The sequence below is a fragment of the Haliaeetus albicilla genome, chromosome Z (assembly GCF_947461875.1).
Source record: "Haliaeetus albicilla chromosome Z, bHalAlb1.1, whole genome shotgun sequence".
Classification (NCBI taxonomy): Eukaryota; Metazoa; Chordata; class Aves; order Accipitriformes; family Accipitridae; genus Haliaeetus; species Haliaeetus albicilla.
Window position 1 is genome coordinate 35,203,504 of NC_091516.1, and position 9,755 is coordinate 35,213,258.

Below are 9,755 nucleotides of genomic sequence, written 5' to 3' on the forward strand. Positions count from 1 at the left end.
CTCCATTTTCTAAAGGACACAATTAAATCTTGGAGAAAGCTCTGGGCTGTGACTTCCATTTGATATAGGCATGGCCATCTGGCTCAGAATTAATCTGTGAAGGCTCCAATAGGAATAGTGTGTTAAGATCATTCCCTTACTTTAGTGCTCCATGCAGACTAGCTTAGGTCATTGCCCACTGAGTGTTTAGGTTGGTGCACTTCTCATGCACAGCTAGCTTTCCCTGGGCATCAGACAAGGAGCTTAACTGCCTGGCTGAAATATGGAGATTTCAGGCACCTGAAAGTCAGGTGTGGAGTTGCTTGCTCTCATCATGCCCAAGGATATGGCTACACAGACTGATGCAAATAAGACTACAAAGCATCCAGCCTGGAGCTATCTTGTGTCTGTCTACTCAATGTATGAGAAATGCATCTCAGGTCTGTCTGTACCTGTTGAAGAAGATAGTGCCTGGTTTTCTTTGTATATTAAGCTTAGATTTCATTGCCAAGAAAGCAAAGTCACGAAACTAATTCCATAATGAACCTGGGTTTTATTCCTTTATGCAAAAGACAACCCTCCTTGAGGTAGAAATATTAGAAAGGTAAACACAAATAAGTTTTTTATGTAAAATTGGTTTAAGCCATATGAAAAAATGGAAGCACTATTAGAATTCAGTCATATGTAATGGTTTCATGTTCAAAATCTGTCAATTCAGTGGAAAGCAGACAAGGGTTCTGTTGCTATATAATAGAAGATGTAACTTACACAAGCCTGATTTCCTCAATGTCAGGAGAAAAAGCCATGTAATATGGATTCTTTCTCTTAATTTCTGTGAAATTGTTTATTTGCCAACAGAATTTGTGACCACATTAGGATACAAATCTGGTGCTTTGTTGAAGCAATGTGTAACAGAGAGATAATATGAAAGAAAAAAGGCAGTAAACACACTTGTGCAAGTTGAACAAGGTCAAAAATATGGGACTCAGCTTTTTCAAAAATGTGAATGTCTCTAAAGTGAACGGGCTGGTCTCACCTGCATTGTCAGCACTTAGAGTAAGCTGCAAATAACCAATGTTTCATTGATCTAGACTACATTTTACAGACCAGGGTCAGACTCTACATACTGTAGGTTAACTGTTGCTGACGTTGTTCAATGTGTTAAGACATACACACAATTCTCTGAAGGGAAATTATTTTGTTCTGTTTTTGGGGGTTTTTTGGTTTTTTTTTTTTTTTCCTTTAGGTATTATTTTGCAGGCACTTCTCCCCATCCATATCAAGAAACAATCAAGCTCTTGCAAAGGCTGTTTCATTCTGAATGTAAAATGAGCAATTGTCTTGTATGATTCTCTTTCATATAAAACCAAAAAGAATAAATTCTTCTTGTGCTTTTTTATTATTACAGACATGTCTGGACAAATTCACTCACTTATTTAGGCTGCCCTTTTTGCTGAATACTGCATCAAGAACCCAGACCAGCTCTTGTCTGAGAGTGAGAGATCCATAGGAATTATGTATTTCTATGTTTGATCTCTAGGGAAATCTCATGAGATACAGCATCTCAAAGTCCTAGGATGACAAACAAAATGCTAATGAATCAGAGGTGCCTAGCAGCTTTACCCAGCTATTATTCTATCCTTTTTCCACTTACTGCCAGCAAGGCTTTTCCCACAAGAGAAGCAAAACAACAAAAAAGGCAGTAACCAGTCGGCTTAATACACAGTATCATGTGGTATTGCCGTTTGCCCTAGTGCTCAATACTTAGCCTCTGCACGCTCATCTTTGCTCTCATCCTGAAGGAAGTACCTGTCTTTATATACAAATAGCTCATGCTATGCTGCCACTGCAGTTTGCTTAAAGCAGCATTAACTTCTGGGTCCAAACATTGGTGTTCTTTGAGGCAAGCACTAATATGCAACCTGGAAGACAGCAGCAGACCATCCACTAAGCCTTCCACATTGCTAAGAGGAGGGATGTCTCGAAGAAGTACTGCAGAGGCTAGGCATCTGTATCTTCACACTAGGAATCAAGGTTCCCTTCAGATCCTCACACTTGATGCAATTACAGGGAAGATTATATTCTTTAGGGCTTCCATTCTGTCACTTAGCCCTCCTGAAACAGTAAATAATGCTCTGGGTTTTCCACAAATCAAGATTTAATATTGATCTTTCTCAGTGCTTTTCCCGTAGAAGAGAATGATTTGTCTGTAATATAACCTTGATTGAGCTGTGCATGCCCCTGCTGATATCAGCAATACTGCTAGTGCAGTTAAAAACTAAGCAGGGTTAGGAAACATGCAGATTTTATGGGGAAGTGGAAGAACGTAAGCAAATGACAGACTGACTGACAAGTGCAGACATTAATTTTGTGATGCTGGAAAGGACTGTAAGGGAATCCTACAATCAGCCAAAACAATCAGGCAAAGTTTTGGTCTTACTTATCATTTCAGAAGCACACAATGGAGAAGACTGGACATAAATTCCTGAGATTTAAAAATCAACCAACCAACCAAACAAACAAACAAAAAAACCCAAACAAAATAAACCCTAAAGGAACAGCAGAGCAATTTTAGTTTACTCCTAACTTTACATCGCTAGAGAGCTCCCAGAGTATGTCTGTTGTTGCCTTCTGCAGAAACCCTCCAACTTTAATTAAAGTGAACTAAAAAAGGTCCTATACTCTCTTTAATCCCCAGTCCTGTTTTTGTTGTGGGAGCCCACACAGAGGTGGCAACACAGTGAAAGCCATCTATACTGGTGATAAGCACTTTCTTCACCTGGAAAATTCTCTCCCTTCTCCTGTAACCCTTTTACAAACTTTAAACCCACAGCCAGTGTAATACAAGTCACTATTTGTCCAGTATCTGATAAACAGAGATTATTAAATGATCGTAATTTTTACTTTTTATAAAGTCCTTAGTAAAAAAATGCTTACAGAAGACTGAATAAAATCATAGCCAGTGTTGTATACTGATGGATCTGCTTATTCATTTGTATGTTGTTCATGATCAGACATTAATCTTATATATGTCACATTCAATATGTTTTATAGTTGTTCTCTTCTTTTGCCTTTTCATGCTTTAATAATAGGGAAGAATCAAATTAAGTACACAGCTGGCTTTGCTGTGTTTTGAAATGCAACTTCATTATACATTTTCTGAATGCAAATGATAATAAACTTTTTATTTCTTATATAACCTATATGGCAAATAGGGATAACTAAAACCTGGGACCTTATATTGAGACAAAGTAATGAGCTCTCACTAATTTGTAACTCCATATGAATAATGCCTGCTCTTTGCTTTGCTTTTTTACATAGAAAAGAACTAGTTGACAACTAATGAAACCTTTATATGGATTTGGTTTCAAAATTCCCTGTTAAGTGATATTTCAAGAATGTATTAATTTTTACCTCACATGATTTAAGTGCCAGAACTTCAGAATATTTGCACATAACAAAACAAACAAACAAACAAACAAACAAACAAGAACAAAAAACCAAACTACAACCACAAAAAAACCCAGAATGGTCTCTCTTGTATCTGTGAACAGGACTATAGTTCCAGTGTTCTAGTCTTAGTCACACAGCTATCAATGGGAGTTTTATTAAGCCAGAAAACAGCCTTTGAAAGAAGAGTAATACTAAAACCCATAACCTTTAAAATCTAGAATAACATCTTCAGAACAGGTGTCTATAATTAAATTTCTGTTACCACATATAACATTTAAATAATTATTGATGTTGGATATCAAAGAATTGATAGGTTCTTGGTATTTTGACTAATTCAAAATAACTAACTTCACTTGGATATTGGCTTAAAATGTGATTTCCCAGCCTTTGGAAATTAGTTGACTTGAAAATTTCAGTCATCTTTAATAAGAGAGAAAGCATAAGCCAATAATTTTGGCACTAGTCTAATACAGGGTATTGAGTATACTCTGCTGGCACAGCTTTCCTGAGTAAGTCTGAGCCATTTAGGGCAAGATCAAAAGGAAGCCATCAAAGACTTATGAGTTAGGTGTTGCATCTCAAATTGCAAAGCTACAAAATTCAGCCACCCACTAGTCCTGAAATCATCTTTACTCCCCAAACTGTCTCTGTCTTCCAGCCTTGAACAGCAAAGTGGCATTCTCATACCTGGCTGAGCTCCAGAATCAAAGCATCCACCCTGCTGCACCTTTCACAGGGCAGTCATAGCCAGTGTCTAATGCACATATAAGGAACTTAATGATCCACTAAATATATTAGTGGCAAAAACATCTTTTACAAACTGCAGCAGCTATGGCATTCTATCTTTACCTTTTTACAATAACCTGAAGGTTGAAACACTTGCCCTATGAGTGGAAAATACCAAGCAGTCTCAATGGAAATTGAAGCCCCATGTCTCTACTTTTTAAAGGGTCAATTTTGAATGGTAGAGGGCAGTCTTTCCCATTTTCTGAAGCTATTCCATTCTAAAAAAAAAGTAGGTTAAGATTCCCTGGCCAGTAAGAAATGAGAATAAGTGCACAAGCAAGCATGATGTTGCAGCCTAGGAGTCAGGGAAATGCATCTGAACTTCCCTTACAGCTCCCTGGACTGGGTCTGTCTTTTGGGTAGTTACTGCTCTATGCAGAGTGCAGAAACAATTCCCAGGGCAAGGCTCCAAGTTTGTTACTCAGCTCCAACATTATTTCACCTACATTTTAGGCACCGGGAAAACTGTGGAATTGGGCCTTATGCCTGTCCTAGTTCCCTCCCCTTTATAAAAATACAGGTAACTGGTATCTTCTCATGTCTCAAACCTGTGTAAAAAGAAAACATTGTTAATTATGAAGTGCATGGACAATGCAATAATGAAACCATTTAAATGCCAAAGATAAATAAATTTAGTAATACAATTTTTAGTCAAAATACTTCTTATGTCTTTGTGATAAAATATATTTGGTTTGTTTATACATTTTAAGCACAATTATCTTATAAAAACTTAGAGAAACTGTTAATAGGATTGACTAATAAGATATATAAAGAGATAAGAAGTTGCCTCATATTTATGGGACATAGTACCTGTGATAAAAATTCATCTCTCTTGAAGCAACGTCTTTGAAAGCTTACACTTTAAAAAGCCCCAAGCTATATTTTATGGTTTTTTTAAAGCTCTTCACTTTTCTCTTCCCTCATTTACAGGATCTTTATATTGGTTTGTTACAATAACCAGTAAGAGAGGTTGCTACTTATTCTTTATTACTTTTGTAGTTTTCTCCTGTGTGCCAGGATTATCTTCAAGGAAATTAAGCTCAGGAAATACTATAGTAATATATAGAATAGAACTATTACAGGGAAAAGCAACACAAGATCCAGAAAAAAACACAACAAGACTTTGCAAAGGAGACTCTATGCATGTCTGCAAAATTTAACATTCTCTCATTTATTTAAAAAATAAATTAATACATTCACTATATGTATGATCTACTTCTGTTTTTCTTTTTCTAATACAGCTTTTTATAAAAGCACAAGTCATGAAGATAACATAGAAAACCCTGCCTGGTTTCACATGTAAATACACACAAAATAAATCCATTTCCAGAAGCAGTCCTGCTACAGTCCTGCAGATCCGGACTTTAGATGACATCACTGGAAAGCCTCACATCACTTTCAAGGTTTTTTTTGCCTAGACCTCAAGGGAGTCATTTAACCAAACAAGTGTGCAGTTAGAGCTGACAAATTATGTTCATATTTGATGAATCAAACATTGAATCTGTTCAAACACCATTCAAATCAAAATTTAAGTACAGAAAAGTTCATGTAAGATTTTAGGTAAAATAATTACCAAAAAAATTGGTTTTGAGAAGTAAAGGAAGTAAGGTAATCAAAGCAGGAATTTTTCAGCAAGTGGTACTCTTGGCCTCTTTTTCTAATTTAAGTCCCATTCTAGAATATTTTCAAGTAATTTAAACACAACAGCTTTGAACTACCTAGTGTAGGTGACCTTTCAGGTCTGGTAGTTCAGATTCACAGGTGCCTCCCATTCTTTAAATACAGGCTGGCTAACAGCACAGGTTAAACATGTAATTATAAAATGTCACTTTCACATTCTGCTGTAGAAGCAGAGTACAGGCTTCTGGGGGAAGGAAGGCTGATGAGTAAGAGAGAATGAAAAACAGTCTGGATAGAATATAGCTGAATCATAGAATCATAGAATCCCAGGTTGGAAGGGACCTCAAGGATCATCTGGTTCAGACTTTCTTGGCAAGAACATAGTATAGAAAAGATGGCCCAGCAGCCTGTCCAGCTGAACCTTAAAAGTGTCCAATGTTGGGGGATCAACCACTTCCCTGGGGAGGTTATTCCAATGGATGATTGTTCTCATAATGAAAAATTTTCCTTTTGTGTCCAGTTAGAATCTCTCCAGGAGTAGAATCATAGAATCATAGAATCATTTAAGTTGGAAAAGACCTTCAAGATCATCGAGTCCAACCATCATCCATGCCCACTAAACCATGTTATGGAGTACCTCGTCTATGTGCTTTTTGAATACCTCCAAGGATGGTGACTCAACCGCTTCCCTGGGCAGCCTGTTCCAATGTCTGACAACCCTCTCAGTAAAGAAATTTTTCCTAATATCCAACCTAAATCTCCCTTGCTGCAACTTGAGGCCATTTCCTCTCATCCTATCTCCAACCACCTAACAGAAGAGACCATCACCTACCTCACTACAAAGCCCCTTTAGGTAGTTGTAGAGAGTTATAAAGGCTCCCCTCAGCCTCCTTTTCTCCACACTAAACAGGCCCTGTTCCCTCAGCCACTCCTCATAAGACTTATGCTCCAGGCCCCTCACCAACTTGGTTGCCCTCCTCTGAACACGCTCCAGCACCTCAATGTCTTTCCTGTAGTGAGGGGCCCAAAACTGAACACGGGACTCGAGGTGCGGCCTCACCAGTGCCGAGTACAGGGGAACAATCACCTACCTGCTCCTGCTGGCCACACTATTTCTGATACAGGCCAGGATGCTGCTGGTCTTCTTGGCAACCTGGGCACACTGCTGGCTCATATTCAGCCGGCTGTCAACCAGCATACCCAGATCTTTCTCTGCCGGGCAGCTTTCCAGCCACTCTTCCCCAAGCCTGTAATGCTGCATGGGGTTGCTGTGACCAAAGTGCAGGACCCGGTACTTGGTCTTGTTGAACAGTTGGCCTTGGCCCATTGATCCAGCCTGTCCAGATCTCTCTGTAGAGCCTCCCTACCCTCCAGCAGATCGACCCTGCTTCCCAACTTGGTGTCATCTGCAAACTTGCTGAGGGTGCACTCAATCCCCTCATCCAAATCATTGATAAACGGGACCCAACACCAAGCCCTGGGGAACACCACTTGTGACCTGCTGCCAACTGGATTTCACCCCATTCACCACAACCCTCTGGGCTCCTCCATCCAGCCAGATTTTCACCCAGCAAAGAGTACACTTGTCCAAGCCATGAGACGCCAGCTTCTCAAGGAGTATGCCATGAGAGACAGTGTCAAAGGCCTTGCTGAAGTCAAGGAAGATAACATCCACAGCCTTTCCCTCATCCACTAGATGGGTCACCTGGTTGTAGAAGGAGATTGGGTTGGTCAAGCAGGACCTGCCTTTTGTAAACCCATGCTGACTGGGCCTGATCCCCTTCTTATCCTGGACTTGCCATGTGAGTGCTCTCAAGACAAACTGTTCCATAATCTTCCCCAGTACCGAGGTCAAGCTGACAGGCCTGTAGTTCCCCGGATCCTTCCTCCAACCCTTATTCTAAATGGGTGTCACACTGGCAAGTCTCCAGTCCTCTAGAACCTCCCCTGTTGACCTGGATCGCTGATAGATGATGGAGAGTGGCTTGGCAAGCACCTCTGCCAGTTCCCTCAGTACTCTTGGATGGATCCCATCTGGTCCCATAGATCTGTGTGTGTCCAGATGGCGTAGCAGGTCACTAACTATTTCCTCCTAGATTAAGGGAGGTATAGTCTGCTCTTCATCTTTGCCTTCCAGCTCAGGGGGCGGAGTACCCTGAGGATAACTGGACTCACTATTAAAGACTGAGGCAAAGAAGGCATTAAGTACCTCAACCTTTTCCTCATTTCTGGTGGCAATGTTCCTTTCTGTATCCATTAAAGGATAAATATTCTCCTTGGGATTCTTTTTACTGTTAACATATTTGTAAAAATATTTTTTGTTGTCCCTTACAACAGTGGCCAGATTTAGTTCTAGCTGATCTTTTGCCTTTCTAATTTCCTCTCTGTATGACCTAACAAGATCCCTGTACTCCTCCTGAGTTGCCTGCCCATTCTTCTAGAGATTATACTCTCCTTTTTTTCTTAACGGTCAGCAAAAGCTCTCTGTTCAGCCAGGCCAGTCGTTTTTCTCGCCGGTTCGACTTGCGGCACATGGGAATAGCCTGGTCCTGAACCATTAAGATTTCCTTCTTAAAGAATGCCCATCTCTCCTGGACCCCTTTGGCCTTCAGGACCATCTCCCAAGGGACTCTCTCAACCAGTGCCTTGAAGAGGCCAAAGTTTGCCCTCTGGAAGTCCATAGTGGTGGTTTTGCTGACCACCTTCCTTGCCTCACCAAGAATTGAAAATTCTATCATTTCATGGTCACTAAGCCCAAGCCAGCCTCCGACCATCACACCTCCCACCAGTCCTTCCCTGTTCTTAAGCAACAGATCTAGCAAGGCTCCTCCCCTAGTTGGCTCACCCACCAGCTGTGTCAGGAAGTTATCTTCCACACACTCCAGGAACCTCCTAGACTGCTTACTCTCTGCTGTGTTGTGTTTCCAGCAGACATCTGGAAAGTTAAAGTCCCCCATGAGAACAAGGGCACACGATTCTGAGACTATGGCCAGCTGCTTGTAGAATGATTCAGCTGTCTCTTCAACCTGGTCGGGTGGTCTGTGACAGACTCCCAGCACAATATCTACCTTATTGGCCTTCCCTCTCATCTTCACTCATAAGCACTCCACCTTGTCATCACAATTGTGTAGCTCTGTACAGTCAAAACACTCCCTAACATAGAGAGCCATCCCACCAGCTCTTCTACCTTGCCTGCCCCTTCGGAAGAGTAACTTGTACCCATTACACCTTATCTGTTCCATGTGACTCCTTGTAAAAAGGGAGCCTCCATCTTCTTTGTAGCCATCCCTTAAATTCTGGAACATGGTGATAGGGCCTCCCTTAAGCCTTCTTTTCTCAAGGCTGAAAAACCCATTTTTCTCAGCCTTTCCTCATATGGCATGCTTCCCAGTCCTTTGATCATCTTTGTGGCCTTTCTCTTCACCTTCCCAGCCTGTCCATGTCTTGTTTGTATGGTGGGGACCAAAACTGAACACAGTATTCCAGGTGTCACCTGACAAGCATTGAGTAGAGTGGGATAATGACTTTTTTATCTCTGCTGGTGATGCCCTTGTTGATGCAACCCAGCATCCTGCTGGCTTGCTTTGCCACATCAGCACACTATTCACTCATACTGAGCTTGTTGTCCACCAGGACCCCCAGGTCCCTTTCCACAGAGCTGCTCCCCAGCCTGGTAGATCCCAGCCTGTGCTGCATTCCTGGATTATTTTTTCCAAGGTGCAGGACCTTACACTTGTCCTTGTTGAACTTCATAAGGTTCTTATTAGCCCACTCTTCCAGCCTATCCAGGTCTTCCTGCAGGGTGGCTCTCCCTTCCAAAATGTCCACTTCCTCACTCAGTTTGGTATCATCAGCAAACTTCATCAGGTACACTTGATCCCATCATCCAGATCACTTATGAAGTTATTAAACAACGT